This window comes from Argiope bruennichi, chromosome 2 (genome assembly GCF_947563725.1).
Source record: "Argiope bruennichi chromosome 2, qqArgBrue1.1, whole genome shotgun sequence".
NCBI lineage: Eukaryota > Metazoa > Arthropoda > Arachnida > Araneae > Araneidae > Argiope > Argiope bruennichi.
The window spans coordinates 81,281,017-81,307,798 of record NC_079152.1 but is presented as its reverse complement, the minus strand read 5'-3'; positions in this window follow the sequence as shown (position 1 = coordinate 81,307,798).

The window sequence follows — 26,782 nt, the reverse complement described above, 5'->3', positions numbered from 1 at the left end:
GTGAAGGTCAATTTATCATGTCTTGTCCAAAATTAAAAGTACGATTGTCGAAAATCAGCTGTCCATTATTTATTTATATTGAAAAAATATAATATCCTAATAAATATGAAATACGTGGTTTGCAAGAAGCCTGAGACTAAAGATACGAGTACGGAGATTAGAAATATCACAAGATATAACGAAAACTGCGTTATATCTCTCTAGATTGCAAGTCGCAAAATATTGCTGATGGACTTGACGAGTATCTCCGCGCTGTTTTCCGAAAGTATCATTGAACGAAAAATATTTTTTATGTTCCTCGGTAATATAAAACATTTTTAATAGTACATTTCCTTGACATGCTTTTCTTTGTAATTAAAAAAAATAAGCATGTCAAAATAATTTAGAATAATTTTTATAATATATTTCATTGTTATGATATTCCATTCGTTTCATCGAATACTCACTCACTTATGCTATTTACTGCGATTGTTTAAAATTGAGTAAAGAATTTCCTGTTTAATACCTATCGGTTTGTTTAACACAGAACCTGAAAAGACGTGTAATCGGAGGGTTATAGAATTAAAACGTATGTCATTGAATTCGACTCCGTTAGAACCTTTCATGTAGACGATAAACAAATTAGATGTAAGGATATTAAAATAACATGGAAATATCAGTTTCTTGATATTTAAAGTTTGTTTGTTTTGAGAATTATGGATATCAAATTATACGATATATTTAATTAAAATTAATCAGTATTTCCAATGAATAATCTAATCGATAAACGCACCTAGTTATAAATATTCAGAATAATCGGAGATTTGAGTTGGACTTAAATAATTATTACTTCATGAATTTATATTATGATTAAATCTTACTAAGGGATTTATTAGGGATCAGATTGTTGTATATTTCCCTACTTGAAATGATGGCAAATTTTAATAAGAACATAGAAAGGTTTCAGAAATTTATTAATAGCATTCAATCCAGCCTTTACCCTTTAATAAAGAGCATTATTGATACTAACTTTTATAAAATTTATTTACTATCACAAGCCAATACAGAAATAATTTTCCCGAAATTTTCTCACATATTCTCTAATAAATATAGTAAGTGCAAGGCATTGGCTAATAACACATAATAAAATCTGATAACATGCAATGATTGAGAATGCGGTTAATACACAAACATTGGAATACCGAATGGGAATCATGGGGGAATTTTCCTCGATGATTGAAACCTAACTTGATGTATAATTAAAGAAGTAAATAGTAGATCTCGTATCAAATTTCAAATATTCACACTTATGTTTTTCATCTATCGCGTTTTTATGTATGAGAATGTACAGAAAAACAGACGGTCTGACAGAAAATATAACAGATATGACTCAAAATTTAAGAAAGATATATTCTAAATATGTGAAACAAAATTTATTTACAAGGGGTCCGACTACGTTTTACGTTGTTACGTTTTTGAGTTACCGTATTTATATGCATGAAAAAAAAATGTTGAAAAATTATGAGCCATTTGTTGACTTTAGTTTCAAATTCGATAATTATTAAAATCTAGATACTATATCTGCATGAAAATTTTTATTTAACTAGCTCTCGTTTGCTTTGAGTTATCGTGTTAATTTATTATGCTTTGACAGCCGGACAGAAAAACAACTGAATGATTTTCGCTCAAAATTTGACAAAAAATTACAAATTTTGGTTTACAGAATACATACAAAAATACATTAATTTAACTCAAAGCGTTTGTGAATTATAGTGTTCAGATTTATTGAAAGAAAAATTTCAAATATGAATTTTTCGGACTTAGAGAAGACTAAAACGTAAAGATTCTTCAAATTCTTGAGTTAGAATGCTTTGAAGATTACAGTTCCTTTTCTCTTATACTTCGAACTTTTGAAAATTTGTACAAACTGTTTTCAAGTATGATGAAAAATAGTAGCAAAGTCAAAAGCCTAATTTATTTGCCTACCAGGGGTATCCCAAGAATCTCTTCCTTCTAGTGTTTCCAATCGTCATCTTATTTCGAACTGACTGTAGACGAAGGTCAATTAACTACTTTAAGAAGCTTATTTTCCTAACTGCAATATATAATGAATAATCAATTTTAAAAAAATTCTAATTCCACCAAAATGATATCACAATTTATGAACAAAGATGTATAAATAATGGGTAAATAATGTCTCGTAATAATAAAAAATGATTTTCCAATTTTATTTAGTTTATTTAGTAATCTGGAAAATCATACTCCTAAAACTGAACTAGTATATCTTCATAACCTGGGCAAATGAGAGAAAAATATTAACGAATTTGTTAGAAACTTCAAAATAGATATGAAGATAATATGTCGTTAAGAATTTGTTATTTTAAATGAAGAATATCTAATTCAGACTGGCTTCTTTTCAATTAATTAGAAGAAAACAGCAGCTAAGAATAAGGGAATGACTTAAACTTCACGGATTACTAAAGTTAGGCACTACAATACTTTTCTTATGTTAACGCATTAATAGATAAATATTATATAAAAATAGCATTAATAAATCAGAGAAAAAATACTTTTTTGACAAAATATTCGTTTCTCCATTTATGGTTAATTAATCTAACACGATAAAATATCTTCGATTTTTTTTAAAGTATTTTTTTAAACTTTAATCATGAGTTTTGTTATGCATTTAAAGCAAATGACAAACCTGAAGAATCTGTCCCCCAACGTCAATAATTGGATCTATTTCAATCAAAACTTTTGTCTGTTTGAAAGATCTTAATATTTACATATTTCATCAATTCCCGCTTGTGATCCAAGATCCCCTCCCCCCATTTCCTAGCTTTAATATTTTTTCCAACATTCTAAATTTCTAAAACAATATTTCACTGTTCATTTATTCTAAAAAATATTTCACTGTTTTTGTGAACATGTTCTACAGAAGAAAAAAAATATTTGGAGAATCTCAGAATCACAACCGATTTTTCCAGTTTTTATTACATATGGAAGTCCATGGATCCCAGGTACATTATGAATTGTTGCAACCATTGCATTCTATTTTCGGTAGATATTACAAAATAATTTTTTTAAAAAATAATAGTAAAATTGTTTTTAATACACATTCTAATATATGATAATTCATTTTTTTTAATTTATTGGATAATAAAATGTATAATCTGCAGTAATATTCAGTTGAATATTAATTTTTATCGATTAAATTCTCCACTAAATTTCATTAAAAAATAATAGTAACTCGATTTGTATTTTGTTTGCATACAAATGACTCTGTTCTAAAGTTTATTCTCTTTCTATTTAATTCGTTATCGCATTATTCATTCTTTTCTCAGATTTTCCCTTGTATCTTCCTTCCATGACTACAGCGCCCCCTGAAGAGAGGTAGACACTATGATCTGAAAAGCCCCTGTTAGTTATTTTCACTTCTATCCGGTCTCTGAGTGGTTGAAGGAAGCAACGAAGTTAGGCGCTCTTTCGGTACTTTGCGAAAGATACCGAAACTCGCTTCGTCAGTCATCGGTGGCCATTTACATTTCGAATGAACCTGAAAAGTCGATTTGTTATTCATTGAAAACGAAGTACTATTGAAGCAGAAATACTATTAAAGGGTAAGTTTTTTCTTTGCATTTTCTATTAAATTTATTACATAGTTTAATTTCCTGTGTCTATTGTAAATAGTTAAATAAAAAAAAAATCCAATTAAAATTTTTAGGTATTTAGAAATCCTACTTTTATCTTTAAAAAGTTCCGATTTTCTTTTTTAAAGATTTGTATATCTTACTTTATAACGTTATTTAATTTGAGGTAAACCTCTTCTAATGTGTTGGATAGTTTCTAAAAAAAAAGGTTGATTAAAATGTGTTGCGTTTATATATTTTGGATTCCATTTATTTTATTGTTATAAAAAGAAAGATAAAAACAATAGCAATATTATGATTTCCAAAGTTTGTTAAAATATTGTTACAGAAAAAAATGCTTCTTAAAATATTTTTTTTTACAATTATTCGCTTTTTTAAATTTATGCAAGCAATGCATTTTCGATAAGTCTTTTAGCATTATTAATAATTTTATACTACATGAGTCATGTTTTTTTAAAAAAAAAATCATAATAGAAATTATTAAAAATTGTCAAGATGAACTTATAACGGATCTCTGTTATAAACTGAATATCTTTTCATAAAAATGCTCACAACATGTAAGTACCATTTTATTTCGCTATATCTTTTTTCCAAAAACAACTTTATGGGTTTAATAATTTTTATATTAACATTTTTTTAAAAAACCGGGTGCATCGAAAACTACACGGATTTTATGATAAGAATTAAGAATGAAGATTTGTGAGCTTTCATTAATTTGCGGAAGAATTCTGAAAATGATTAAGTGTTACTTAAAATCAGATTATTTTAGAATAATTTTGAAATATGAATTGACATCTTAAACTGATTTCATATTATTTTTTTCAAAGAATCAATTTTGCATATATAATTTTCTAAAATGATAATCCATGAAACCAGTATTCAACTTTTTAATTTAATTTTAAATATTAATATCTTTTTTAATTGCAATATAGTCTTCACACTTACGAATATATCTAAATTTCAAAAAGATGCGAATACATTGCATACGATACATTTTAGAGATACCCTCATGTCATAGAAATGCAAACATTTTTTTGTTTAAAGCTTGATTGTCATGGGGATTGTTTTCATAATATATAAAATTGACGCAAATCTTAATCAAAGAAGAAACGTCTTTTTTACCCTGATGGATTTGTTTTTCTCCTGAAGCTTTTAAATGTTAAAAAAATTATTGGAATTAGACGAATTTTTCAAGAATAGAAAATGGAATTAACATGCAAGGTCGCTATAATGAAAATTCGCCTATTCAGATTGTTTGATTGTGTTTTTATGGTGCAGGGGCCAATACCTAATCAGGAAGGGTATATGAAGGTTCTATAGCTCCAAACGAAATAAATTTTTACTAGAGTTAGTTCAAGTAATGTGCTAGAGTTAGTTCAAGATGAAGTCGGAAAAAAAAACAATAGGCGGATTCTAGATTTTTTGTAAAAAGCAAAGTAAGGAAAATTTATTTCATAGCTGGTAAAATGAAATTTCGTTAATTCAGAACGCTCTAGAAAAATAAAGAAAACATCATTACACATGCTCAATGAACCAAGCCATTATTTGAAATCACAGATTCATTCCCAAAACTATTTCGTAGCGTAAAGCGTCTTAAAGAATTGAGCAGATGTGAAGCGTAATATTGTATTTCAGATCAGAGATCTTCAGACTTATATCTTTAAACACATTGTCTTTCGAAAAGCCTCCCCAGCCAAAAATCGAAGGGTTTAAGATCAGGAAATGGAAGCTGCCAGATTGTTTTAAATAACGACTTATCACATGGTTTCGAGTTAAATGGCATTCTAGGAAAATCCGAATTGTTCCAACAATGTAAAATGGTGCGCCGTCTTGTATAAAAATGGCATTTTGTAAGCAATTATGCAGTTGTAACTCGAGAAAGGCAACACTTGACAATATATTGAAACATCTTCTTCCATTTACTGAACATGCAATAGGTTCTTTAGGGGTTGACTCCTTAAAAAATGTGGCCCTATCATAAACGTAGCTATAAAACAGCACCACACTGTCACTTTGTCTTCATATAATGAAACTGCTTGGACAACATCAGAGTTTTCTTTCACCCAAATCAGACAAATTTGTATGTTCACTTAACCGTTTAGATAAAAATGAGCTTCATCGCTCCACAGAATGTTCCAGAACCTAGAGCCATCCGCATTTAGCCATACATGAAAATGTAGAGCAAATGTTAGCAAATTTTCTGTATCATGTCATAGTTGCTGTTTCACCCTCTGAATTTTTTAGGGATAGTAACGCCAAATGTGATGCTCTCTTATCTTACCGTGGAAATGAACATATCGACTTCATTTCTAATTACCATATGGTGAATAGTTTTTAAATCTACGGCAATAGTAGCAAAATCTTCACCGCTAGAATATTATCTTGTTTTCGTCCTCTTCCGGGAATAATACCGATTCTTTCTTCTGTGTCAAATATTTTAATCATTTTGTAAACACCACGACCCGACATTGGTCCACGTCTAATATTTTTCTAATTCCAAAATTCTCGGAGAGATGCAACTGCGTTGTTGTTATTTGATTTTAAAGGAAGCTTTACGAGAGGAGCCTTTCTCTTCAAAGTTACCATTTTCTACAAAGTGTAGTTTTCTAATGCTTTTCAGGAACAATAAACTCGTTTAGCATCAAAGGATTCACAGACGCATTCAGACAACTTGTTTTAAATCGTTAAATAATTTGAAGCGTATTTCAGGATTTCAAATTTGTGATGGTCGAGGATTTGAAAAAAAGAAATGTTCTTCAAACTTTTACTGAATTTTTGTAATTGTGTATGTTTTGTATGGATTGACTGAAACTTAGAGAATAAATCTGTAAAACTTTACTTTACCAACAGTGAAATAATTTTTTCTTCATAAAAAATCTGCAGATTCCGTTAGACATAAGAGCAGCGCCACCTATTGACGAAAATTTAAACAACATTTTCGATTTTTGTGGAAAGCATCACTTGTATAACATACAAATAAATTTTGTTTAATTTTGAATCGCAGAACCAATTCTAGAGCCTTCTAAATAGGCGAACTTTAATTATAACAACCCCGTATCGATGCAAAAAATCTGTTTATTTAAATTCTCTGTGTCGAAATTTTGAAATATTTTCTTTATTTTAAAATGAATAATATTAATTGAATAAAAACTATTTCTTATTATTCTTTTCAATGACGTATCTAGGCACCTTAATTAGTCTTGTAATTAATTCCGTTTTAAAAATCTCATTCTATGTTTTTTTACACTATCTCTTACTTACGAAAATTTTAAAAAAATCAGTTTTAATAGAAAAAAAATATAAGATTATTGAATTTAAAAAAGTGGTCGCTTATACCTAGATAAGACTCCTTTGTCCACAGTGTTTTTCAAAAGAATAAAAAAGTAGTTGAATAACAAACAATATGGAAGAGTTCAGAGACAATTAGTTTAATTCATTTTTTAAATTGTTTTATGACAACAAAAGATGAGATTCAAGATTTATTTTATCAATTTGTGGGTTGTCACTCGTTTATACAAATACTGTATAACAAAATAAAATCTCTTACCAGATGCATAACTCGTAGAAGCGATAAAATACTTCTAAGAAATTGACAGCTCTGTTTCGAGTTGCTGGTGAATACATGTACTAGATTGAATTGTCAGTTTTAAGTAGAGAAATAATGCATAAATGTTTACTTTTCTTTTCTTCTATTAGAATAATTTTAAAAAATCATGTTTCATTTATATATTGTTAATATAACTTTTATTTGAGATTTTTCACTTCAGTGATTTAATGGATTCTTGGTCTATTTTAAAATCTAACCTTGAGCGTCTGTTTCGATTAAATATTCTGAACCCCTTCTTATCTACTTTATTTTTAGCTTAAAATAAATTTTTGATTATAGGCAGATCTACAATCAAATGTAAAAGTCTTGTAAAAAAATGTCATTTCTCGAGCTTGTTGAAATTTTATATTTAATAATTGATTCACCGACAGACAGTCAACCAGTCGACGGAATGTATCCAAATATTTTATATATATTTGCAATTCTTATTACAAGATACTAAAATAAATTTTCAGCTCTTTGTGGATTTGAGTTTTCTTGCTCCTTTGCACTGTAATATACAAGTAGACAAACACTTGAAGAATATGCTCCAAACTTCTATAAGATCTGGAATCACTTTTATTACATCCTACTCAAAGTTTCGCCCTTTTTACCTGTTTATATTTCGGAGTTATCCTTTCCTCATACATTCAGGTAGATAGACATAGTATCTGCAAAAAAATCTTGCCCAAAATTTTACTAAGATTTAATATTTTGATATAATTCCTAAACACTAAATTTCAAGTATCTAGCATTTGATGTTTTTCAGTTATTGTGCTCCTACGTTATTGCGTAAAAATATGTTATTCGAATTCTTGAAGGAGAAAAACTTCAAAGGTTTCTCAAAATTATAAGATCGATTTTTTTTTAAATTATTATTTTATTATTTTTTCTTTACATGTTATAGTGCACGAAAAATTAAAAACTACGCACACAACCGAGAACATATTGAATAAAATTGTTAAAAGTTTATATTAAAAAACTTAAAACATAAAATGAAAAAAAAAATCTTTCAGAAAATATTTTCCAATTTTCCCAGTCAGTAAATTTTTTTCAAACCAAAAAACCAGTACAATTTTCGTTTTTATTTACTTGGTAACTTAAATTCCTATTGTTAATAAAGATTATTAAAAATAAAGTACCGTACATTGTTATAAGAAACTTTTTCCACTAAGCATTCTTTTTCCATTTTAAGAAGCTTTTAAAATAAGAAAGCTGTTAATGAGGTAACATATTTTTTCATAGATATAAATTTATTTAACGGCTTAAAAACAGTTTCTTTTATATGAAAAGATTAATTTAACTTTTTACATTTTATAAAATTTTCTAAGGAAAGAAATATGTAAAAAGACAATTACATTATTCTTTTATATATAGTTGAGAAAGGAAAAATTTCTGTCAGTTTCGATGTTCTTTTCCCATTTCATATTTATTGGTTTTAACATGCACTAGTGCAATTTTCTGGTCTTAAAAATTTCGAACTTTGCTCAAAAAAATTGTTTTTGGGGGAAAAATCAAGTTTTATTTATAGTTATTATAGAACATGTAAAAAAAAGAACTGATTAGCAAAGAATTGAAAACAATTAACAAAGGAGGTCTATAATTATATATAACAGAAATCTACAAAAATATATCCAGAAAAATCACTTTTATCTACAACTATAAAATGAGTAATTTGTGAGGATAATACCATTCCTATCTTCTACTAAGATTACTTTTCAGTAAAATTTAACTTCAACCTTTGTAATTAACTTAATTTGCCATTTATTCCATGGGCTCCATGACCAAGGCAGCCTTGATGATGAATATTCGATTACACGACAAGAAGTTTCCTATTTCTGAGCCTGATTCTACCAATTATCCACCATGCGTGCAAACAATTCTGTTGAAAATAGAATAATAATACATGATACGATAGATTTAATTAACTTGTTGATCGGATGTATTTAGAATCGTGTCATATAATTTTGTGCAGAGTTACCGTGCGTATAAAATGGCAGATCTGAAATCGGGTTTGTATTGTTTCAAAAATACCATATAAGTTTAGTCATAAGATTACCGTCCTAAGACAAGTTTTATTTATTGAACTAAATCATAACTGGAACTATGCACAGTAATAAAAATATCACCTAAGTTACTATCCTTTCTTGTAACACCACCTTCGTGAAATATTATTTGATAACGATAAATGAGATGTGCACTGCATTTGCATGAACAACGATTTTTTTTTTTTTGGGAACACAATGATGATATGATTTTGGTATCTGATCCAACCTATTGTTTCAACCTAAACACTTGGATAGATTGGAACATGGTTCTGATTCCAAACTCAAATCAAATTCGTTCTACTAATCATCGAATGCGTTTGCATCAGAAGCATTATTATATTTAAGCTACATGTTTTTAAAAATAAGATTAATTATAAAAATTACACTTTATCGCCATTTAATACATTTCATTTGTTATTTTTGGGCTCTTTGTACTTTTTACACCATTTGAATATGTTTTCGTTCTGCAAATGTTTTAAAGTTGATATATTTTGAAGCAAAACTCAGTCTTGTATCTTGTCATGATACATAATAAACTGTATACATTTAAGAAATATCCTGATGTTTTTAATAACAAGCTTCAACAACACTAGTAGCACACATATATTGTACAGTATTGTATAATATTAAATAATATTCGCAATATTGTATATAATATTGTATTATAATAAATGATATAGGATAATATTGAACAATAAAGTATCACGTCAGGATGGGCTACCTAGGAAGCACACGCTCGAATTTTGAAATATAAATAGCTGTTTTATAATGTTTGTAGCAAAAAGAGAATGTTTGGAAAGAGTTTGATTTTCGTGAACATGTGTGAATCATGCACACACAATTGAAAGTTAGAGGTGGCACAGTGTAATTTAGAATCCTCTGAATACAGAATGCAATCAAAAGTCTTGATTTATAACTAGTGAATACAAAAAAAAATTATTTAAATTAAAAACAATTGCCGTCATTTTTATATCCCACATTATTAAAACCATTCAAGAAGAGCTTTTATTTTTAGCATAGTTATTCCTCTAAAATTCCTCTCTCTACATTATTACTTGTATCTCTCCCTTAAAGCTGCAAAAATTCAATATACTTTCTCATATTATTTCTATAATTCTGTACTGATATATTTAGAATTCTAGAAATATTTTTCCGTTATTTAAAGCTTATTTCGTTACTAAGACAGCAGTTATCATAATTGTTAGAAATCTGCTTCGCATTATTGTATAAATCTTTACATTTAAAGTTTGGTGATCATGTGATCGCTACATTAAGTTTATGTGATTATTACAATCTCGATCATCATAAACATTTTCATATTCTTGAAGAATGCCGTCTTTATCTGCTGAAATCTAAGCAAATATGGACTTTGTCGTACCATTAAATCGTGCCGTCATTACCTTGCAAATCACGAACGAAACATAAAAAGGCACACTGACAGCCTAACATGCAAAACATCACAAACTGAAAGATATAGTTAAAATTAATCACAAAGGAAAGGGCATGACCTTGAAAGAGACTACAAAAGTCCTTTCAAAAAATTTTAATCGTGAGTAAACAGTCGAGGAAATTGGTTACTTATGAATAGAAAGTTCTGATATTCAGATAGTGGATAAATAGATAATAACCCTCTGTTAGGAGAACCAATGGTTCTTCCAGTATTGTTTTCTCCCCCTTAGAGGTAATCGGTCTTTAGCACCTTTCAGAAGATAATGTTTCATTATAATTTAGAGAGTTTCTACGTAGTTATCCTCTTAATTTCATGCCTATCTGCTTCATTTTAAAACAAATTTAATATTGGATTTGTCTAGCTTTGCTTTGAATAAAACAGAGTGTTCAAATTTGAACAATAATCTGCATTCGAGAAGTGCTGAGAGAAAATTCGAGTGCCCTTTCTACAATAAATACGCTATGTGAATATATATTTTTTTCAACAAATAATATAAATGCACAGATATTTTCTTCTGTAATTATAAATCCATTTTTTGGAATATGTTGGAACGGTAGAATATTTTATGTTGGAAATATGTGGAAATAAAATGCTTTGAATTTAATTATCGTGAATATTTTGCACAACCTGTTGCATAAAAATCAACAATTTAAAAATATTCTTTTTGCAGAAAGCATATTTTCCAGTGGTGCCATGATAAGTATCTAATGATAAAAGAGGTAATCGTTTGAGAAGTATTTGGAAATGTGAAAAGAAAAGGAAAAATAAATCGTATTATATAGCACTAGATTTAAGTAACTCCAAAATATAGAGTTATTCACTTTCATTCGTTAAATGCCATTATTGATCAGTAAGAAAGATCAATTGTGTTCTAAAAGAAGATTTCTAAGCTTAACAACAAGGTTATATTTTTCATGGAAAAATAAAAACACCTATCGAGAAAATTCTGTAAACATTGAAAATTTGGTGATTTCTGTAAACATTGAAATGTTGTAAAATATTAAAGAAGGGACCATGAACTATGAGGGAAAAACCCAACTCTCGGTGATTAACATTCTGTATGGCATGTATGTAAGTAATGCGAAATTTAATTAAATGGATGAATCAAAAATTTAAAAAAAATCCGATTTAAAGAAGGCATTTTTTTTGTTTCTGTTTTTGTGACACGTTTAAAAAATTGCTAGATTACATCTTATAAGAAAGGTAAAAAAGATTTTTGCTGCCGCCATTAAACTGAGATAAATCAGGCTTGCCTTGCAAAATTCCTCTTGGAGCTCTTTTGGATAAATACATGATGCGAATTTTAACTAAAGCTTGTTTGTTTTAAAAATTGAATCATGTGCATAGAAAATTGTCATTATTCAAAATATATATTTGGAACTCAATTTTTAAAATCCAATTTCATACTCATAACAAATATCTTTGTTTCTAGATTGTGCGTAAATTACTAGCTTATAACTTAATCTGTCCTTCTGAAGATAATTATACGCCTTCTATAAATGAATATATCCTATAAATTATGTTTCATCAAACTGAAGCCTTGTTTTATATATGTAAAAATCATTAATTTTAATTTTCCTGAATGGGTTGAAATAATACATGTAATTTGAACACTTTCTTCACCTTTTTAAAAAACATTTCACATTTTAAATGAAATATGTAAAAAAGTAAGGCATCCATCTGAATTATTCGAATAAATTCAAAATATGTCGCATACTAAAAATAATTTAATTATGCCGTCGAAAAAAGCGGCATCATAAAGTGAAACAAATATTCTGGACAAAAATGTAGCTGATATATAATAAAATTTCTTTCATTATTATGATTTTAATAACTATTATTATAAATGTATTCCTTAAATGATGAAAAACCTACACTTCAACTAATTTTAACACATGAATAAATATTAAAATTCTGTATATACTTATATCTCTATTTCTAAAATAAGCGAGGTGCCTATTTCTTATAAAGTACACAACTAAATTTATCCCCATATTTAGAAAGTATTCCAAACACCTAAGAATTTCATATGCACACAAAATATATCTCGATAACTACATATTAACTACTCCAGTTCCGCCTTAAGGCAAGAGGAATAATTTAATAAATGCAATCACCGACCACGGTACAACCCCTCCCACCGCACCATGAGTAAGAAATAACCATGTTTGTGAGAACCAACAACCATCCCAGTATCTGAGTTTACAAAGAGATAATATCACATGGTAAATAGTATTTTGGAATACAAATTATCTAAAATTTAAAATTTCCTCACCTAGACACACAAACACAAAAAATTAACATGCACTAGTTATAATACTTACTGATATTCTGTGATTAAAGCATAAAGTAAAATTGCAGATCAAAAGAATATTGAATCAATGATTTTTAAATAAAGAAAATCTGCAGTATAAAAAAATTGACAAAACAATGAAATAAGTTTGATTTTTAATATAACAATGAGAAGTAATTTTGAAAATTCTGTTTAAAATCATTTCCTGAAAAATATTAGAGTTAGGGAGGAAAATTGTATAATAATTAAATTAGAACCATAGAAAATAAAGAATCTCTGAATTTAAACATGGTGTAAAAAGAAATTATTTCTGTACAATACTATTTTGTTTTGCATTCATTATGAAGAAAAGCCAAAATTTCGCGAGTTTAATAAGTTTTCTAAAACGATCATTTTTGCTTAGTGTATACATACATACACGTCGCACATCCATTTTATTATTTGTATATACTACAAAACTTCAATTTAAGAATGCATTAATGAACGTGCTTTTTATCGCATTCCTTAAAATGAATATTATTTGTAAAAATTTTAATACTGTAATTTGATTTTTCAAAGTTGAAAGAATTATATTTAGAATATTTTTAAAGGTCATTTTTTAAATGTCATTTCCAACTTATTAATAAATAAGTAGAGCTATTAATAATTACGTCACAGCTCTCTCAGGAGCTTATACTAGTTAACAGATTTTTTTAACTGAACAATGGCAGCATTTAACAGTATGTTCTCTTCACATATTTTTTAAAAAGTAAACAGAAAAATGTAACATCTTCTATTGGGTGTTTTAAAAGATGTCAAAACTTCCCTACTCGCATAAGTACATGGGTAAATTTTTGTTTTTGGCAATATCAGAGAAAGCTCTTTGTGTATACAATTTGCCCATAGAATTCTTCTACAATTAAAAATATTGAAATTTTTTAAGCAAATGAGATGGATAAATATATCAAAATGATGAAAAATCTCTACGTATCATATCTTGGTTTATGTCTTTTAGAAATTGCATTCTTAGAATCATTATTGAAGGCTTAATTGAAGGAGAAAGTAAATGAGTTTCTTATTGTCCTTTTGAAATATATATAATCTAAAATGATATGTAAATCTTGTACTGTGCTTCTTTCTATTTCAAGACCTAAAGTCTCCATTCATGAGGAAAGGTAGACTTTGCTTTAGACAAACAATCGTTTCCAATCTAATTAATGTTACTTTAACGCAAAATAATTTTTTATTCCTTTTCAATATTTTTAAATAAGAAAATTTCCAGATTCTGGAAATGAGTAGTTTGGAGAAGTTTGAAATGCTAATAGCACAAAATTTTTGATGCATGGCTATGAGTATTATTAGCCAATCTATGTACAACTTGATGTTTCCGATAATGGTAGTTTGGATACAGTATCTAGAACAAAATGTTGTACTTAAAATTAGTGTCCAGAAATCTTGCCCTTTGAAAAATATATGTTTTAATGTACATGGACATGGATGCACATGAAACAGATTCAGGTAAATTGATGAAAAACTGCATTCATTAAATCTAGTATATCTTTTTTCTTCAATTTATTTCACTGACAGAGAAATGCGGTAATGAAAGCCTTGACATTTCTTACACAATATTCAACTTTTAAAAGTCATTTGCTTCTATATACATGATTTACTCATAAAATCTATATGCAATGTTTTGGCATAAAAAACATAAATGAAAAGAATCGGTATGATAAAAATAGTTCTCGAAGCAATTTTTAGCAAAACAGATATGAAAAATATACATTTCAGATCTATATCATTTCATAAATATAAAATTTTATAATAAAATAATAAAGAGATTGCAATCGTTTTTTAAAACTGAGGTTTTAAAATACTATTTTAAATGGAAAACTGTCATGTACTTTTCATATTTTCAAATTATATGATAGTCATCATTTTTGATTTTAAGTGAATTAAAACGAAAGAATTATTATTATTATTATTATTATTGCACCATTACACTGGTTTAAACTAATATTGGAGGAATTTTGTGCAGAATTATTTTTTAGAGGTTTGGAATTGTATTGAATGGAATTGTCTGAAATTGTAATTACGTATTTATTGATTATGGCAACAAATCCGATTTTTAATAGAAAACAAACATTTCATAATACAAATATCATCTTTCCTTTTTTAAAGTTCCAGCTGCACGTTTTTTTTTTTTTTTTGTAAAATTGTGATATTTTAAATCCGGCATAATTTTTACTTTGATGAAATTTCTTTCTTTACATTTCAAATTCTGATGATTTTCATTTTCCAGCCTCCCAACTCTTTTAAGTTATGTATAAAAAGTAGTTTCAAATTATCTATATATTTAAAATAATCATTAACTGTTTTAAATAAAGGAAAAAAAAAACTTAGTCACCCAGCCCCCTACCACACGTCCGATTTTCCATATTTATCATATGAAATCTCATAACCTCTAAATTAGAGGTCGTCGGCCCTTCTTCATTTTCTGTTTTTGAGAGATAAAGAAAAAATAATGTATCCTATATGGCAATATCTTACGAACAGAGTTCACCTGCCATAAGCAATGTACTGATTTCCATAAATCCGTGTAAAAATTCATGATCCCTTGTGTGTCATCAAAGACCCCTTGCAATTCTTCTGTCTCGATTTATAAATGAAAACAGAATAACACTACTTCATAATACATTCACATATAGTTCGCCATCTTCAGTCACTGTGTCGATTTCTTAAAATTTTATTTGCATGAATGCTAATCGTACTTTACGTCATCAATGATCGTTTATCCATTTGCCCTTTTTTACGACAACAATTGCTAGATAACATTTTGAAATATCCCTCAGCCTCAACAACTGAAGCGATTAGGACAATTTCCATCACTTTGATGACTTTATTTCTTTGAAGTATAGATAAACTAATCAAAATAGGCTATCGTTATTATACAAATTTGTTTATATCTTTATAACTACTTTCAATAGGAATTTTTGCGATAAAATCTAGTATATGAAAGTTGATTGGAATTAATTAATTAATTGTTCTTAATAATACTAATTATCTTCGGAGACATATTAATGACATTAATATATTCATATTGATATATTTTGATGAAATATACCTTTGAAAATTTAAGAATTATTTCAAATTATGTTTGCATAATAATGATCGATTGTTTATCATGCTTAGGAAATTGCTTGAGAAATAGCCGTCTAGTTACTGTAATCTCAAAAATTCTTTTACAGTATTAAAATGTTATAGTATCATATATAATTAGCCGCCTTCGGCGATCAGCCAGTAAGCCTTTCTAAATGCTAGTTAAAATTTTAATAATTAAATATTGAATGTAATTCCCATTTGAATAGCTTCTTCATAAAAATATTTTAAAACTTCTAATTTTGATAGTCATATAATCCATTCATAATATTATAAAGCCATAACGTAATACGTATTTCTGTAATTTTCTGTTAGCTCCCGTAGAATTTATACTTTAAATTAAAGTGAAAATTATTAAACTACAATTAATAGAAGAAAATTTTTTACTGAAACAAAGCTTTTTTTTTATAAATATGAGTACTGAGAGCAATGCCGCTGAGCATTTAAACCTTATGTGCACTAAAGAATATCTTTCATAATTTAAGTAATATCTCAAAAACGTTTCAACAAAATTTTGTCAGATACATCATGAAATTCAGTTTTTGTTTTATTTTCAAAATTTCAGATTTTATATGTCGTGAATGACAACATTTAATTTTGTTTCGATCCATAAACATGCTTCAAAAAATTATGAAGCCTAAATTTTATACAGACCTTTGATCCTAAGAAATCATATTCTTAGAAATATTTTTGACACTTGAACTTTTAAATAAATATATGAACGTTTCTATATTCTGCTATCAAATCTGATAGCTTTATGAAGTTTTCAATAGAATAGTTTAGAACTATCAACATTTTTATAATCTTAGACCAATCGGTCTCAAGAAACCCTAGGCGCTGATTTGGGTATCATCTTTGAGACGGCCGATGAAGTGACTTAAATCGCCCGTTTTTATTGAATATTGAATTGAATATTCAAATTTAAATAAACCAGTCAGTTTTAGTGACTGTTTAATAAATCAGTTTAATAAGTTACTGTGCAACTCTTTATATTTAAAATATTAGTGCCTCAAGAATATTTTGTTAAATATGATAAAAAAGGTCTAATTAAAAGGTCTAAATAAAAGGTAAACATTCTAAATTTATTAGAGCATTTATTACCTCAAGTTACATAAAATATAATTGTTTACTTCATTTAGACCATTTTAACTCATGCATTTCTTTTACTAAAGTTTTACAAATTTACTCTGGATTGAAAAGATGTACATTAAAGTAAATGATCGTAGAAAATTTTGTCTTGAATTTATTTTTTAGAAAATAAATTTTCATGTGAGAACATGTTGTTCTGGCTTGAGGCTTTTGTAGCCACGAAATGCATGGGCAGAAAATTGGTGATTTATAGCTTTTGAGGAATCAGTTTTTCGCCTTTAGGATTAATTAGAAAATGCTAAATCAGGTTGTCACATTTGGTGACTTATCGCCAACAAAAAAGTCATAACTTGGCATGGATATCCGCCATGTTCCCGCTTCTCCTGTCTGACCAATAAAGAGTAGATTCGTAAGAAGTTATCGTCCAAAGAAGCACAAAGAAGTAAACGAAAATCAACACGAAACATCGAGGTGAGGTATCGTGAGATGTATATATACATTTATATTATAATTATAATAATAATATAATTTTTAAAACTTTTTTTGCTAGCTAGAAAATTGAAAATAAAAGTTTGAAACTCGAGAGAATTTAAGATGAAAAAAAAAAAATTCTTGCTTTTTAAAAATTTAATGATTGAGCAATACAGTAGTCACGTAATCATTTCAAACCAGTTTAAACAGGATTTTCGCGCCAAAAAATCTGGCCTTGAGACAAAAGTTTCAGAGCGCTGCCAATTTTAAGATGAAAAAAATCATTTTTCTAAATATCGACGCATGCGTAATCTGATATTCACGTGATTGTTTCAAACCTGTTTAAACTGGTTAATGATTTAAATTAAATAAGGCAAATAATGACTTTAAAAAATAATGCTCTCACATGATAACATGAAATTGTGATAGCAGAATTCAATTTTTATTTTTATTTCATTTCTTGCAGACGCGTGCTGAAAATTACATTTTTATATGTTTAATTTGCAAAAAATAGTTGATTCATTTTTTCATTTGAGCATTTGTCCATATGGTTACAACATGTTGATAAAAGCTAATTTTTTCCCTTCACGCGTAATGTGGACGTGCAGGTTAAATTTTATTTTTATCTTGTGCGAAATAAATTGCTAAAAAATATAATTAAATTATATTTTACATTCGTTAAAAATAGAAATTTAATTTGTTGGTTAAAGCATTAGTATCATTAAAAAGATAATTTTTTGATCTTCAGCATGGTGTAAAAATCAGGTTTGTGCTGTAATATTTTCGGAACTTTTAGTGAAAAAACGTCGAAATTTCACTTAATTTTTAGATGATTAAAATTCTAATTAAAAATTCGAAAAAATAGCTCCAGGGTGCACATTCCAACCCCCCCAGGGTATACACATGCCGAATTCGGTAGCTGTAGGTCGAATGGTTTTGCCTGTAAAGCGCCAACACACACACACACACACACACACACACACACACACACACACACATTGATCTTTATTATAAGTATCGATTATATTCTATAATGTTATATTATGTATTGCCTTTTATAACTTTTCTTTTCTATTTTAACTTTGTAATGGAGCGAGTGATGACACATGATAACGTGTTTAGGAATCGAGAACTTTCACAAGAAATAAATATTGGCAAAATCGATACATTAGGTATCTTCCTTTAGTTGTTGTAATTGTCAAGGTTTTCCCAAATGAGAATGCACAATGAAATAAAGCCTTAGAAATTTCTCTCGGAAATGAACAGTGGTTATAGAAGGACAACATTCATTTTATTTAATATTCATGTGGACTTTATATAGCCATTGCTAGCATTAATTTCATATGACATAAAATTACAGATATCAGTGCAGTTTTTATCAATAGGGGAGTAATTCGTTGTACCATTTTAGATACATAAATGATTGGTGAACTTTATGGTTGTCAAAGTTCAGCTAATTTAGATGATTATTAATATAGAATATTAAATTAAAAATGCAAATAGAGTTATGGTTTTCAATCCTTTTTTACTGGTTTTATAAATTGTATATGCAAGCAAATTTGTAATTATTTCACTTTATATATATGAATAGAAATATGGTTTCACTGTTCATGTTTTTACTTAGTACAATATATTTTCGACGAAATATATTTACATGTAAAACTTTCAATTTATTATGACATTCTGCCGATAATTTCCTTTCCATAATTAATTATTATCTGACCTTTCATTAAAATGGAATGTTCACAAAACGCACTTTTTTTTTCTAATACATATATAAAATTATACTCATATTTTATTTAAGATCATAAATCATTAGAAAACATATGTCTTGATTTTCCTATTCAAATCATTATTTCATTAAATCAAACCATATTTAATGTAATACTTTATTTTTTTGTATTTAAACACTTAGCATAAAAACGTTATACATTACTATATATATTTTTGCATGTCGTTTTTCTTTGGCATGATTGTTGCTGAAACTTTCATCTAAAATTGCAATGTTCTTTTTCTAACAAAAATGTAAATTTGAGAACAGTATATGTATTATTTTGAAGAACAAATAATAGAAAATAGAGGGTAATACAATTATTTCTGAATGAATTATGATGTTCAAACAGCCCATTAAATGAAATTTATAAAGTACCAATAATGCATCGATAGTACTAAGTTAGCGATCAAGCAAGAAATACAATTATTGCAGAACCGAAAACTATGAGAAAAATTATTTGATCAGAGCTGTAGCCCTTCAGATGCTGTTAGAGTAAGTTTCCACTCGATTAGCGTATGTTTTCACATGAATTCTCTTCTATAAACTATTATTTACAAATATATTTCTATAACAATAGTTAGCTAAACAAGCAAGGTAACTGTCTGCTAAGCTACCTCAAATTTCTTATCTTCCTGTCACTAATACCCGCTAGTAATGATGTAAAACATAAGATACTAAGCTTCGAGATAAAGCTTTCGGCTTAATATAAATCTTCTCGTAATTTCTTTCCGAGGAAAAAGATTTGTCTGGAATCGAAGCAATGAACAGTAAAGTAAACTTTGGGTTAGAGAAGGTTATTTCGATGTAAAATGATTTTTTTAAAAAAAAGTCTCTCTAATGAAGTCACTTGTGTAGTTTCTGAAATTTTATCATTGATTAGATAGATTCAAAAGCGGCACTTCGTTTAGATCTATTCATTCACGGATTTTTCCAGAAGAACAAAATGCGTGTTTAGCAGGAAATAAGTCTCCTGATTCACAGGGCTCTCGACCGTATTCTATTGATCCTAATGAGATGGAATTTGAAATACAGAAAATCCAAATGATGCTCTTGATACTTAATGGATAAATATTTTAATAACAAAATTCACCACCAGATGGTGCTATAACACAAATGGTATTTATTTGCATATTTTGAAAATGTAAAACATCATTTGCATTACAACGCATGCTTATTAGCATTATTCTTTGGAAAAAAAACGAATTTTGCATGAGAACTGGATATTTCTCTGCATATCATGCCTACGTTTCAAGAAAAGGCATTATTGATAAAATTGTTCTACCAGAATATTCAGAATTGCAACTGTAAAATGATACTGTCGTACGAAATGAATGCGAAGAAATCCAATGTCTTCATGTGCCGTACGCAAGATGATACAGACTTTTGAAACAATTTGTCAATTTGAATGTCTTCCAGGTAGCAAATGATAATAAATCTTTCCTTCTAGCATTGAAAAGGGGTCTATCGTTGTAGTGTGTTGTAGCGTTGTAGTGCGCCAGTTGTTTCTCATGTCTTGGATATGATTGAGACATATGGTTGATATAGATATGCCTTGGATATGATTGAGACATATGGTTGATATAGATATGCCTTGGATATGATTGGGACATATGGTTGATATAGATATATGATTGAGACATATGGTTGATATAGATATGCCTTGGATATGATTGAGACATATGGTTGATATATATATATATGTCTTGGATATGGTTGAGGAGACATAAGTTGTTTTTCATGTCTTTTGTACTGAAATATGATAGAATGTTCTGATGTTTTATCTAATGTTATAACACTCCACTGTACGAAAAGATATTAGAACAGATTAAAACTGAATTACACATTTGTGATTTCTATGATAAATATTAATAATTCGTTTTTCAGTGTTTATAGAATTCATAATAATTTTAAGAACTTTCCAATAGTTTCAAGGATCTATTAAACTTTTCAACTTGTGATTAAATGAGAGAAAATAAAAATAAAAATATTTGCGCTGTACGAGAATTTGTCATGCTAACATGATTATTTCCAGATGTAAGTTTCTTCGATTTATCAATTTTTAACATTCAGTGGATATTTAATAAAATTAATTTGTGTGTCTTGTAAGATGCTGCCTGATGTTTTATCTAACGTTCAAATGAAGAATTTAATGTAAGTTTAGAACAAATTTAAATATGTAATTGTTTATGATTTAATATATTATTGTTTATAATTAATTGCATGTTTCATTTATCGTACCATTTAAGAAAAGAAGTGAAAAGTTTATAAACAGATATCCAGCCTTTTATTATTTTTCGTACATATTTCTGTACTGATATACTGATGATTTTATATATATATATATATACATTTACAGTGCTTAAAAATGCATCAATAATACATAAGCTGCATATGCATTGCTTTCTATCTAGCAATTTCGATTTAAGTATGAATTATATATGGCTACTTAGATTAAAACGTTTTTTACATCTTTATTCCGGGATCGGACAACATTCTTTACATGGTTCTAATTCTGAAATCTTTTAAGCACCCAAAGATATTATGATATATAACAAGATATTTCCTATTCAAATATAAAGAAGGAAAAAAATACCGCTGAAATTTAAACTATACGAAATATTTGTAAACTGAAAATCAGCCTTTACCATTTCTCAGTTACTTTAAAAAATTTATGATTTCAAGATATTTGAGAAATATTCTCCGAAATTTTTACACCTTTTAGCTGCTAATTTTACGAGTTTCATGTAGCAGAATTTACAATTTATTAGATACAAGTACTTATTGAAGTATTGTTCGCAGAAAGTTAAACTCTGATTTATCTCTTATTAATTAAATTATTTTCACCTAATTTTCATTGGTTATCTTTGTGAGGAAGATTTAACGAATGAAAGCAAATAATTGGTAATAATTTTTAAGAAAAGTAAAATTTTAATGTAAAATAATATTTACAGTTTTCAGATTAGAGAGATGCATAATTTACATATACATATGAAAACCAAAAACTATAAGAAAATATAATAAAATTTGTTGATAGAAAAGGTAAGGAAGTGGATGAAAATTTAATTACCTGCAAATTCAAATAAAAAAGAATCAAAGCTCAGCATGCTCTAATGTACTTACAAATCAGCACAGCTTTTTAATTAATTTAAGTTTTGATTACACTACACCTGACTATGATTATAGATATAATTTAAAATACTGTGCCGAATCGAATTAACAATAAATAATAAATTTATATAAGAAGAATTTAAAAGTGTAATATCATAAAAAATATTATCTACGTATTATCCATTTAATTATTCACCAACATTATATATTATAGCAACAAAAAGCGACATTAAAAGAAATTTACTTTGGCAAGCGCTTGGTAATCCATCATCGCGTTAAAAAGTGCTAAACGAGAAAAGAAAATCAAATCATTTTGCGAAATAACGGTCTAATTTCATTTCTTAAAAGATAAACCTTTCTATCAGAGAGATATTTTTCTTCACTATGTGCCTCGATAATTAGGTTATTAAGTTTACGAGTCTCAGCCAGCGTAATTTTTTTCTACTTTTTTAAGATTAATGCAGAAAAAAAATGGAGGTGTCTAAAAAATTATCGCTTGCATTTTCCACTTATTCATTTACGCCTTCAAGAGTAGATAAAGATGTTTAAAAGTTTAATTACTTTATTATGTTCTTTGTAAAACAAATAAAATATTGAATTAGAGTAAAATTGAATTAGAGTAAATTGTTTTTGAAAGTTGTTAAATAAAAAAAATTAATATTCCGTCTATTCATAATCTAAATATAATAGGCAGCTGAAGATGTTTCCGAATAACACGTACGAAAATATTATTCGATTTTTTTATTTATTAAATATTTCAGAGGGTAATTACATTGTTTTTCATGTTATTTATTTAATTTTTTTTATATTTACTCTTTTTGCAGATAATAAAATAAATTATATATCCATTAACCATTGGATGTATATGTATTGGCACACGACGGAACATATATTTTTGCCTACAGCTATCAAATGTATCATAGATATGTGTTAGAGGGTTGAAATTTGTATCTAGGAACAATGTTTTTGAAATTTCAATGAATTTCCCCTTTTTCGATTATAAATACTGAAAATATTGCAGCACAAAAAATTTTACATCATAAAATTCAAAGGATTTTGCTACGATCAACATCAACATTTTTATATTTTTTCAATTTTTCAAAGAATTTTCTAAAAATATTTTAGAACGTATTTACAACAATATATTTTATTGTAGAAGTGAAATATTTTCTTTTTTTCATGCATACTATTTCAATGCCTTTTTTCTATTGTTGATCATTCAGACAGGACTTGATTCTCTTTCTCATACTGAATATATTTTAGTATAAGGTTTTCTTCTAGATCCTTTTAATAATAGATGAAAAATCAGGGCCCTATTTTGAATTTTTTGTGATGCATTTCTTTCAACTTTAGGTAAATTTTCATTTTTTCCTTTTCATTCATTTGTAATACATTCACTCGGGTTTAAAATTTTCAGTAAACTTAGAATGCAAGCCTTACCTTTCATCGATAGATTTTTCAATAGGCAAAGTATTCAAATATTTAAAATGGAAATGTCGGATTTGATTTTTATGCGATCTTGTATAAGAGATTATTGAGTTTGCACATTTATTGAAATGATGATATAGAAAAGAATTTAGAAGCAGTTTCAACGTTTTGTAAAGCTATTCTATCAAGTGATTGTTGCTTTAAGAAATGTTTATTTTCATATAAAAGCTTTAAGAATATCATTATTAATGAAAAATTAAAATTCAAGAGAAACCATTATTTTATTTGTTAGACTTACCTACGATACTTTCAATGAAAAAAGATATTAAAATGTTTTTAATTAGTCAACAAAACGGCATAAGTAATATTTATCGCGCATATTAGTAATGAATTAATATTTTTTTCTAGAAAGTAGTATTCTTCTTGAATAAAGTAATATTTATTTCAAATACTTTTAAGTGCATTTCATTGATTTTAAACTTGTTGAAAAGATCTAGAAAATTTTAACAGAATACATTCATTTATTTGATTTTTTTTAAATGGTGTCTGTTAACTGAACTGTTTAAAACTGAAAAATCACGGTTCTAGATCCATTCCTGCTAAATCCCTTATAATTGCCAAAATTGCCTCGTGATGGGTTTAGCCAAAGATCCCTGGTGGTGTAGTTAGTTAAAGATCTCAGTTGTAAGCGGATCACGTACGAGTTAAATCCATTGAAATCACGATTCTTCTGTCTGGTGTGGAGTGGAAAATTGTGAAGGCCATTATAGGTTCTACTATCAATCTCGTTATTTTAGTAAATTAGAAAGTAAAGGGTACCCTCTCACAAAAGCCCTTATTTAGCATCAAAATTTGACATTAATCCTAATCTATATCTATACTTATAATAAAGCTCAATGTGTGTGTGTGTGTGTGTGTGTGTGTGTGTGTGTGTGTGTGTGTGTGTGTGTGTGTGTGTTGGCGCTCTACAGGCCAGACCGTTTGACATACAGCTACCAAATTTGGTACATGTATACCTTGGAGGTTGGGAATGTGCACCTGGGGTTTCTTTTTTCGAATTTTTAATTAGAATTTTAATTATTAATTAAAAACTAACTTTCCCGCCAAAAAATCTTCCATTTTCCCCACCGCCAACTTTTCCGCCAAAAAAATCTTCCATTATCCTCAGCGCCAAACGAGAAAGGCTTCCGTTTTTTTTTCTCCCAACAGTAATGAGGCTAGGGTTAAAATTTTTCGGCGGATTATTTCAATCGGTTCTGTTTATTTTCTTAATGTTTGATGCATTTAAAATTAAACATTGTTAATCAATCAATCTTTCAGATTCATTCTGAAGTACTTTTGAATTATAATAAAACAGAATAAAGGAAATTAAAAATTTCTAATCCGCATAGCGTTACCCCAACTGGCGTAGAAAAAATCACGTATTTGCGTTACGTAACCGGCGAAGAAAATTCACGCATGCGCATTCTGTTCTGATTGTTGCCATGACAACGTTATCAATGGATGATTTAAATTATTTTTGGGGTAGTTGCATGCTTTTGTAAGTAAATTGTATTTATGTCAGTTATATATTTTTTGCATATGCTTATAGTTTTAAGTACATCGTTTTTTAAGTAGTTTTTTTTAAACCTGTTTTCAGCCGTTTATTTTAAACGATTCGTTTTATTTTCTTAGTGTTTGATGCATTTAAATTTAAACATTGTTAATGAATCGATCTGCTCATGATGAATCTAAGAAAATTTTGTTGACCAACTCTTGAGATATTACATAAATTAAAAAAGATATTCTTTAGTGCCCATAAAGTTTAAACGCTGAGTGACTCTATTTTCAGTAATCAGATTATAAAAAAATGCTTTGTTTCAGTAAAAAATATTATTATATTAATTGAAGATAAATTCTTTCCACTTTAATTTAAAGCATAAATTCTACGGGTGCTAACAGAAAATGAGAGAGATACATATTACGTTATGACTGAAAGCCCTTTATAATATTATGAATGAATTATATGATAATCAAAATTTGAAGTTTTAAAATATTTTGATAAAGAAGCTATTAAAGTAGAAATTGCATAAATTATTTAATTATTAAAATTTTAACGAACATTAAGATTGGCAAACCGGCTGGTCGCCAAAGGCGGCTAGTAAATAATAAAAACTAAGTACAAATTAGATTTTACCAAATACAAAGACATTTCTTCGGGACAACAGAAATTGGTACTATATAATAAACAAACACTTCAACAACAAACTATTCAAGTTATGAGACAGAATTATGACTGAATTTATTTGAGCATTTATTTTATTACATAAATGAATGAATTTATTTTATTAAAAACAACATTACAAAATATTAATTTCAGGATTTGCTATCCAGCCATTCTCACTATTCATATTTAAAGATTCTTCTTGTAACGTATAATAATATATTTATAATAGAATAATGATTTTAGGTTTACATATTTTCTGTAAATTGCCCTTGGCAAACACCAAAATATTATAAACGAAAGATCTTTGAATCTAGGACTACAGAGTTTGACAAGCGATTATTTTTTGGGAAGTAAAAAAATAGTAATTTTTTTCATTTATTTTAAGGGTGAATATTTTTAAATAACATTTTCGTTCATGCTATTTAATAAATTTAAACGATATTGAGTATTAATGCAAAGAAATTGAATTATAGCGTTTTAACTAATATTCACGCAAACTTATCAGATAAGATGACAAGTGATAGTTTTTTTAAAAAATAAAATGTAAATTAGTGCGTACATAAAT